Genomic DNA, 9391 nt, shown 5'->3' with positions numbered 1-9391 from the left:
TGGGGCAGAACTTCAGCTTTAATATACGCATTACTAGCTGTTCCTATACACATTTACCTCAGTAAGTTAATCAACTGTTTCCTATCTTAATTAAGTGACATTAGCGAATTTTAATAGCGAAGTAAGTCCATGTTTATTTACAGTGGTCAACGCAAGCACATGCGTGGTAGCAAAGGTTGGCTCGTGGGTTGAAAAACTAAGAACTCGACTTGAAAAAAGAAGACATAGTGCAGATAATGGAACAACTGCAGGCCTTAATAGAGGTAATTATTATTTAAGGCTGAGTTGCACCACCTAACTTTGACGGTAACTATTACGATAACCGGTGTTTTTTGTATGGAGTTTGACAGATTTTTGACGTTTGTCACTGTTAAAGTAAGATGGTGCAACCCAGCCTAAGAGTTTAGGGAGAAAGCTTTCTGAGAGTAAGTAAACATAATTTAGCTCATCATTACTTTCCTAAATCTGAAGGTTATCAATACTTTATGTAGAATTTTCTTTAGACAAGTACGAGTATCTACTCGTAACAATCCCCTACAGACAGACTAGTTACATTTAATAGGTCTCCCAAATCTAAAGATAATCATATATTTTTAGACTTATTACGAGGTACAAGTATTACCTACTTAAGAATTTGCTCATGGAAATACAAACTACTTAAAATAAGAACGCTAAAAGGTCAACAATAACTAAAGGATCATAAATTATGCAAACTAAGAAGTTGTAGGAAGCTTTTTCACGAGTCCAACCTTTCTTTCATTCTATTATATTTTGGCATACCAATAGCGTTTTCCGATACTCAAATAAAAGAACCATAAGAATCGGAAAGCAGTAAAGAAGTGGAGCTAGCCAAACGCTCGGGGTTGCCAACTCCAAGTTTCAGCACATCACGACGAATTTATGAAATTCGAGTGTTTGTGAAAAGGTTGTACTCGTATAAATTGTCAATAACCAAAATAATAAAATATCTCCATGATTAGTTTGCTCGTAAATGTACAGGATTCGATTCAGTGATGAGACTGTAGGAAATCTTTGATGAAATTAGTTGGAGGTGCTTATCAGATTTATTTACCTACTTACTTACATTATGTCTTGAATCAAGCAACTAATATTTATTCGTTCGGGAGCAGATCAGGACAAACCAATGAAATCTCTTAATATTATTTGGTAGAGCACATTACATGGCCTTGTAGGTGGGTCCAGATATATTATACATTTACCTCCCAATAGGAGATGAAAAATTTAAAAGTATTCCATCACCAATGCATGCTGATAACAATTAACATTACAGTCCTTTGTTTCTTGTATAGCTTTTTAATAAAATAATTTATAGCCACCATAGCCGAACGGTGAAGGGGTCGGAGTGGCCGACTCGAGATCCGAAGAACGCGGGTTCGAATCCCACCTCGACTATTGTGGTGATCCCACTCGTAACACAAGCTTATTTAGCTTAACACGGGGCTAATAGGACTATTAGTAATTTGGGCAATACAAATTGCTAATAATATTTAAAGAAAAATATCTAGGTAACTAGGAGTCGACAGCCCTACGCCTAGGAATAGGTACAAACAATGCACATAACACACCGCAAGCTAATTTATCTTAGCTTAGCTCTCGTAAGTTGCTGTGTATCTTTATACAGAAGCTAAAAGAGCTGAATATGAGCTAATTAAACAATGTCTATACTTGCCAACAGTAAACAGATGGACCTAATTTGAAAATTATAAATAACCTAAAAAATCGAACTACCTAAGGCGGGAATTGAACTCACGACCTTCCGCTTGCCGGGCGAATGCTCTTCCAACTGAGCTACTTAGACACTGGATGAACCCGTCGAAATTTTCAAGTGTAATACGCTGTTACGGCCAGCGTTTGTTTCATCAATGTTGGGTATACCTACCCTTAAAGATGGACCTAGCCAAGATAAGTGAGCTTTGTCGCACTCCTGCCTGTATATTATACTAACTTACTAATTATATTTTTTTATCCCACTACCTACCTACTTAGTAGCATGATAATAGTTGAGCGATTTTGCAATTTACGGGGTGTTTTCAACGACAATCCGAAAATGAATTTTACTCGTAACTTACCGTCACAATTAGGTACCTACGTAATTTAAAGTATTAAAAGTATACACATTACAAGTAATCTTGTTAACCCCTCCAACTGAGCTAAATAAATGTTCGTGTAGGTAATTTTGTAATTTACTAAAATAATCTACTTAGCCGTCGAAGAGGATCAAACTACCGACCCTCGATGCCTACCGCTATTGTCGCTACATTTCAGCTACGATAGTTTAACCAAGCTTATATTTTAAGCTTACGTGCACCCACTTGTTATGTAAGTGGGCCCGTATTTACAAACATTACTATTACTATGTCTTACAGTGCGCGTGGCCGCACAGGGTGACATTACCAATCGCAGAGCTCTATTCAACGCTGTGCATTCGATTTGCTGCATCACTTAAGCAAGCTTAAGTGAAGCAGGCTGGTTGGTGGTAGGGCTTGTTCTAAGTACGCCTGGCTAGCTACCACCATCTTACCTAAGTCTGTCGCCATAACAACAATGTTAACAGCATTGTTGTGTTCCGGCAGTTTGAGGTATAAGATAGCCAGTTCCTCCGTGGTTAAGGATTCCGGGTGAAGCTCGCTTCCACCTTCGGCCTGATCGTCACTTACCATCAGGTGAGATACAGGCCAAGAGCTTCCACGTTGTGGATAAAAAATACTTAGCATCATTTGTGAATACGGGCGTTAGTTAGCTCATAGTGTGATTTGACCTTAACTCGCATTGCAGGAATAGCTGTGGTAAACGTACCATTATTACACGTATTGTTAGCTCTGGTCGGTTAAGCTGAACTATTGTGGAATTAATTGGAAATGTTTATTGCCCCGACTAGAGCTTTCTTTTGTTCGGTTTCTTCTTTGGTATTTTACGCTCGACTTAAAATAAAAGTGCTTAGAGCACTTTGAATTTGTGTCTTTACTTAGGTAATTAGAAATGTAGAATAAAAGTGGTTTCATTCCATCCTAAACGTGTGCATTTCACATTTGATTAAAAAAAGTTAGACACGAAGAATGTTCACTAATTTTGCTTTTTAGCTTTCTGTATTCTCGGTTAAAAATAAAAAATACACGTGAAAGAATTATTTCGATACGTCAATTAGTTTCCAAGATATTGAATTTTAAAAGTGCGGGCGGCGGCCGGCCCGCCATTTTATGCGCGTGACGTCATATTACAGTGACTGGCTCATATTTGTATGGGTGGAATCTTGCAAGCTGAATTAAGACCAACTTCCAGGCAACCAATTAAGCTGAAATTTCGCAAACACATGTGATTTGGATGACCATGCAATATTATGATGACATGGAGCTGATCTGATGATGGAGCTGGAAGGTGGCCATAGGAACTCTATAATAAAACGACTTAAATGCATCGAGTTTGGGCTCGTTCGTTTTGTATTGATGAGTATTTTAATTATACAGTGTGAGTCACGTTAAAGTGTACATATGAAAATAGATGAAACTAGACCTATTTTTATCGACAAAAAAGAGGTCAAAAAATTTTGAGTTTTTTTTTTTATTTTTTATAAAATTTTTTTCCTTCCAATTACTTATTGTAAAGAAAACGTAATAACTTTTAAACTAAGCGGTATATCCTGATAAAATAAAAACAGTGATAATGCTAAATAACAGGCAATACTAAAAAAATACATAAAATGCATAAAAAAGGCCAACAAATAATAAAAAATGATACTTTTTGAAAAAAATCTGCTTTTAAATTCCTGTTTTTTTGGTTATTTGATAAATTTCTCCAAAAAATGCCCTTATAACCGGTAGTTTTTATTACTTTGTATTATTCTCTATCGTATTACCTTCGTAAAACCAAAAATCGCATGTCTTTATCCCTATCACAACGTTTGCAATGATCGTTTGAACTAAGCCTCTCCGGGCGCGCCATTCAACGCTTCGTTAACAACGAAACTGAAAATGCCTCTAGATTTGTTATTTTGATAAAGACAAGTTAGATTTCAAATAAAAACAAAAGATTTCGAAGTAAAATAATCATTTTAGTTAAAATTAAAATTGTCTCTAACTGTAGCGGAGAATAATGTTGTGGCAGGCCTTTGTTCAAACGATCATAGCAAATGTTGTGATAGGGATAGAGACATGCGATTTTTTGTTTTAAAAAGATATTACGATAGAGAATAATACAAAGTAATAAAAACCACCTGTTATAGGGGCATTTTTTGGAGAAATTTATCAAATAACCAAAAAAACACGAATTTTGAAGCAGATATTTTTAAAAAAATATCATTTTTTATTATTTGTTGGCCTTTTTTGTATATTTTATGTATTTTTTTAGTATAGCCTGTTATTTAGCATTATTACTGTTTTTATTTTATCAGGATATACCGCTTAGTTTAAAAGTTATTACGTTTTCTTTACAATAAGTAATTGGAAGAAAAAAAATTCTATAAAAAATTTAAAAAAAGTCTCAAAAAATTTTTGACCTCTTTTTTGTCGATAAAAATAGGTCTAGTTTCATCTATTTTCATATGTACACTTTAACGTGACTCACACTGTATATAGTAATCGGGGTCTAATGATGAAGCTGGAAGGTAATTCGCAATAAAACGACACAATCGCGTCAAGTTTGGGTTTGGTTCAATTTTAATTTCTGTGATGGGTCTGGGTGTTAATATGTATGATAAGTTTGTATTTACAAAAAAAAATGTATTTAAGTATGTTTATATCCGTTTTCTAGTGAGCGGACACTGTGAATGTACGTCACGCGGGGTCACGTGACCGTCGGCGGGACTCAATATTTAAGCGAACTTTGAATGCCTATAAAATCATAACTACTGGGTATTTTTGAATGAAATAAAAACTAGTGTATTTGTAAATGTAAAAGCTTAACTGTAACATAGGTTTCAAGTGATTTTGTATACCTAGTAACATTCTCAAATTGAGAATGTTACTAGGTATACAAAACGAAATGTACACTACAAAACGTTTACATAATGCGTTTAAGTTAAGTTTTACCTTTCAGGTTTCAGTTTGAATGAAATTATTATAGGCTCTATCACTATTTATTACAGTATTAGTACAGTACCTGCCTTGTTATGCATAAAAAAAAATATATTGACTAGATTCCGTAAGTAATTAAAATGTACCTACTAAATAAACATACCTAAATCGTCCTGTGAACCAGACTGAATTACGAAAACCACCTTAGTCACCATCTCCATCATCACTAGTTACATCTTGGACGAATATTCGTCCAAGCTACCAGGTGACCTATAAAACCCGCTTGCTTTATATTAAAATGAATTCATTGTCTTCCGAGAGGCACTTATCTAGAGGCTTCCCAAATCCCGTCCGGTCCCCACCGGCATCGATTTAACGGCGTTAGCAAATTACTTAAGCGCGATTATAACACCGAAAGCGATTGTAATAGGCGCCCGAGCACGCTTGTTCAGCGTGTTTACAGACTGGGAAATTGCTGAGCAAGCTCACTTTGTTGGTGTACGAAAAACCCATTATAATAATTAATAACATCTAAGTTATTCACTCAAAGACCATCGATCGTTCTCCGCAAATGTATCCGTTAATAACAAGTGTTCGATGGAAACAAAGCAAACACTCATTCACTAATTAATTAATTGGTTGGGTTTTTGTGGCGGTCAAGCTGTAGATCCTGGCTACACAGGAGTTGCAGTGGTGGGAACGAGAGGTGGGAATAGTCCCGTATTCACTAATTAAGCATCGTAAACGAGGCCGCCGTAGGCCTGCGGTACACGCGGCGTTATGTCGCACCTAGTTAATCGTAGTAGCTAGCCTTAATTTGAAATCGCCAGAGCTAATCTATTTGGCATTACAACAGTCACGTTTTGTATCTTTGTCTAGGGGCCTAGGGGGGCATACCTAGTTCTTTAAATTGAAATAAGGGATTTCATCATCTTCACCACCCTACAGGAGTCTATTGTCATAGACCTCCCTTTTGCTTCCTGTCTTTAGCTTGACGCATCAAGCTTCTGCAAACTTCGCAAGTAGAAACTCTACATATCATACTTTAGTTAGGCTGTTATAGATCGTTTTATCCACGAAGACGCGCCCCACCATTCTTCCACCAAAATATTTGAGTGTTATCAGTACACGCTAAATCATCCATAAGTGCTCGGATCAAACTCCCCGCACCCCGCGCTTCCCTCGACCAAAAATTGGGGCGCGTCTTCGTGGATAAAACGAACTACATAATTATTACCATTGTAATCTACAAGAAGAAAGGGTTAGCTATGAACTGCTGGAAACCTGCAATTATCAATCTGATTTCTCTCTCTGTAAATTACAGCACCTGAAAGTTTACTCTACATGCGTTGCGCGTCTCTTAATCAGGTTAATTGACGGGCTTTTGTATGCCGTTGTATGATTGATTTCTGTTTAAGTTCCACCGTCCATTGAAACTGTAAAACAGCTTGCAGGACTGATTGTAGTAATGAAACCTAGGTACATACTTAGATTAAGGTTTTCAAAAGTTCTCAAATGGACATTAGACTCTACCATAGATAAAATTAAAGATTTATGCATGACTACATTAAGGTTGCAAATAAGGATTTTGGACCATGGTCCCGCTGTGTGGTCCTACTTGTCATACAGGCCAATTTTTACGTAGTTATTTGCAATTTCATGAAGCCACAGTGTTTAGTTTGATGTACCATCGTTTATAGTTGTTAGTAGACAATGTAACATTAATTTCTGTTCGCATTCTTGAAAGACGCACGCACACATCAGTTTATCCAAATTAGGGATGTAGCGAGAGGATCAGGAAATCGATTGATAACGGATGTTAAATATTGTCTCAAAGTATTTTCGATAAAATGTGCAATGTTAAGATTGTTCCCTGAGGAAAGAAAACATATTGCCTAAAAAAGCAAGCAACCGCTGGAAGCAGCTTAAAGTAAAAAAATGCTCAGCAAAATATCAGGATTTTTATAACGCTGAGTGCTGGTAAAAGCTGTTTCTATTATCTCTGAGCGTAAGTAGTGTTAGGTTTGTTTAAGTAATATTATGAAACTAGCTTTTGCAAGTGGATTCGCCCGCGGGATATCTAATAACAAAGTCTCGATGCAGTTTACTTATTTCTCAAAAATTTTCTATTATCCTTAAGAAATTAAGGTTGTAAGTAAATAAAATTAAGATTTGTAAACAGACAGATAGTGCCTTTACACTCAATGTTAGTAATAAATACTTAACGCGAAATTGCGTTTTTTCATTTAATTAAAAATCCTTGCTACTTAAGTAAACAAGTACTTAGCATATTCATTAAACTGTTCTACTTATTTCAGAGAGTCCAAACTGCAGAAGAAACACGGAGTTAATGAAAGTGAAGAAACGGAAAGCTTTTATTCTGCGTCGGAGAATACTGGTTAGTTAATTAAAGGGAAACACCACAAACACTGGATTGTTTAGAGCATTGGTTCCCAAACTTATTTAGTCTACTGCCCACTTTGAGAATAAATTATTTTTAGCGCCCCCCATTTTTGTAGTCAAGATTCGAGCTCAGTCGATGTCTAAGAGTCCTTCTAGTAGATGACGCCTCCCAAGCCTCTACACAACGTCCCGATTTCTTTTCTGGGTCTTATACCGCCCCCCTTTAAGCCTGCAGCGCCCACAAGGGGGCGTTATCGCCCACTTTCGGAAAAACTGGTATAGAGCATTGGTTCCCAAAGTGGGAGGCGCGCCCCCCAGGAAGGGCGCAAAGACCTTTAAAGGGGGACGCGGGCCATCTGTAAGAAACCTGCGACCGCTGAGAGAATGCAATCCAGACTGCTCGATACGACCAATAAATAATCTTGACTTGAGGAGTTGGCGTCTCAAATAGTTTGGGAACCAATGGTATAGAGCTTGCTTACCTTTTAGTATCATTGAAGTTTACCCGAAGACTTAACTTCCTATTTTCTAAAGTAGTCATTTCATAGAGCCCTCAATATTTTAAGTACTGTGTAGTGTAGTGTCTGCGACACATTTTAATTCCCAAGTTTTATTTAGACTACTGTAGTAAGTAGGTAGCACGGTGTGCGTTATCCCAGCAAAATGTTGTCTCCTTTCAAAAATCTAATGATGCAAATAATCAGGGCCCTATCAGGTATAAATGTGCCCGAAATTTTAAATTCGAGCCTTCAACCGTTTCAGCAGTATTAAAAAAGCGGATTTTACCAACGTTTCGTAGGTACCTACGGAACGTTATCGCAGCTACACCATTTTTACCTGTTGGGTCTAGGTGGATCAAAAGTAGGTATATCAAAAGTAGGTATATCATTAGAGAGCTTATATTCGAGCCTAATTGTATCTTAGAATTAAATTTACAATACAAAAAAAAATGTTTTATCACTACCATCTTTTTCAGCGATTTCTCAACGCCCTCTGCATAGGCCGCTGCGTGCCAGCGGCAGCGGTGCTATACTACGTGGGCGGAGCGGTTTGCTTCGGAGCGATGCGCCGACGCACGCCGCTGGAAACCATCATGTTCCCTTTGGAGTTCACCACTACAGGCGGGTTGGAGAATGTAAGTGATTTGTAATAATGTGGCTTTCTGTTTACACCTTGAGTAAACACCTAAGATAGTTTCGATCCCGGTTTTTGAAAAGTAGACACGTAGACTAGACATAACGTATTCCTGTGACAGATCGAAAATCAAGTGGGCATCAGTCCTCCCGTCTGGCCAGCGTGGGGAGAACAGTCAAAATTTTAGGCCTGTGTTAAATTAAAGAGGGTCGTGCTCCTGCCATTGGAACTTGGAAATGACCTGATGTTGATGATGATTAACAAACCTTGGAAAAAACATCGCAGTTAAATTATGGCAGTCGAATAGTGACGTAGGCTTCTCCTAAGCAATGCCACAATGCACCATCTCCAGATTTTTCATCCTAGCTGTTCTTGTGGTCGTTGGTCTATCTTTGCGTCCTACAGTTATGTTTGTCTTGGGACGCTTGTATAGTTGTGTCAACTTTTGTCTTATTTTCAGGTAGAGAACTACATCCGAATTTTATACGGCTTCTACATAGAGGGCGCTATGGCGCTGCTGGCTTGCGCACTAGCCACTCTACGTGCGCACAGCAGCGCGACTGTCAACTTTATGTCCGACAAATACAGACTATTTACGATTAACAAACAAAACTAAGACTCCTTGGAGGTAAAGTGACATGCAGCATCGTGTTCAGCAGTTTTTTTTTTATTTGTTTGTTTCAGTCGAAAGACGTCCACTGCTAGACAAAGGCCTCCCCCAAGGATTTCCACAAAGACCGGGCCTGCGCCGCTCGAATCCATTTTTAGTGTTTAGTAGATTTTTTTATCTATGAAATAGATATTTATGAACTTTGTAACAAGTG

General features: G+C 37.6%; 1 long non-coding RNA gene across 1 annotated transcript; it reads left to right on the top strand.

Moving 5' to 3' along the window:
* Positions 1-149: 149 nt before the first annotated feature.
* On the top strand, positions 150-8447 carry LOC135081237 (uncharacterized). Its single transcript, XR_010259153.1, has 3 exons — positions 150-263; positions 7349-7428; positions 8410-8447. It is a non-coding gene; the product is annotated as an uncharacterized LOC135081237 (long non-coding RNA).
* The last annotated feature ends 944 nt before the right edge of the window (positions 8448-9391 follow it).

The sequence above is a fragment of the Ostrinia nubilalis genome, chromosome 19 (genome assembly GCF_963855985.1).
Source record: "Ostrinia nubilalis chromosome 19, ilOstNubi1.1, whole genome shotgun sequence".
NCBI classification, from domain to species: Eukaryota; Metazoa; Arthropoda; class Insecta; order Lepidoptera; family Crambidae; genus Ostrinia; species Ostrinia nubilalis.
Note: the sequence above shows the minus strand (reverse complement) of the source record. Positions and strands in the feature narration are given on the sequence as shown.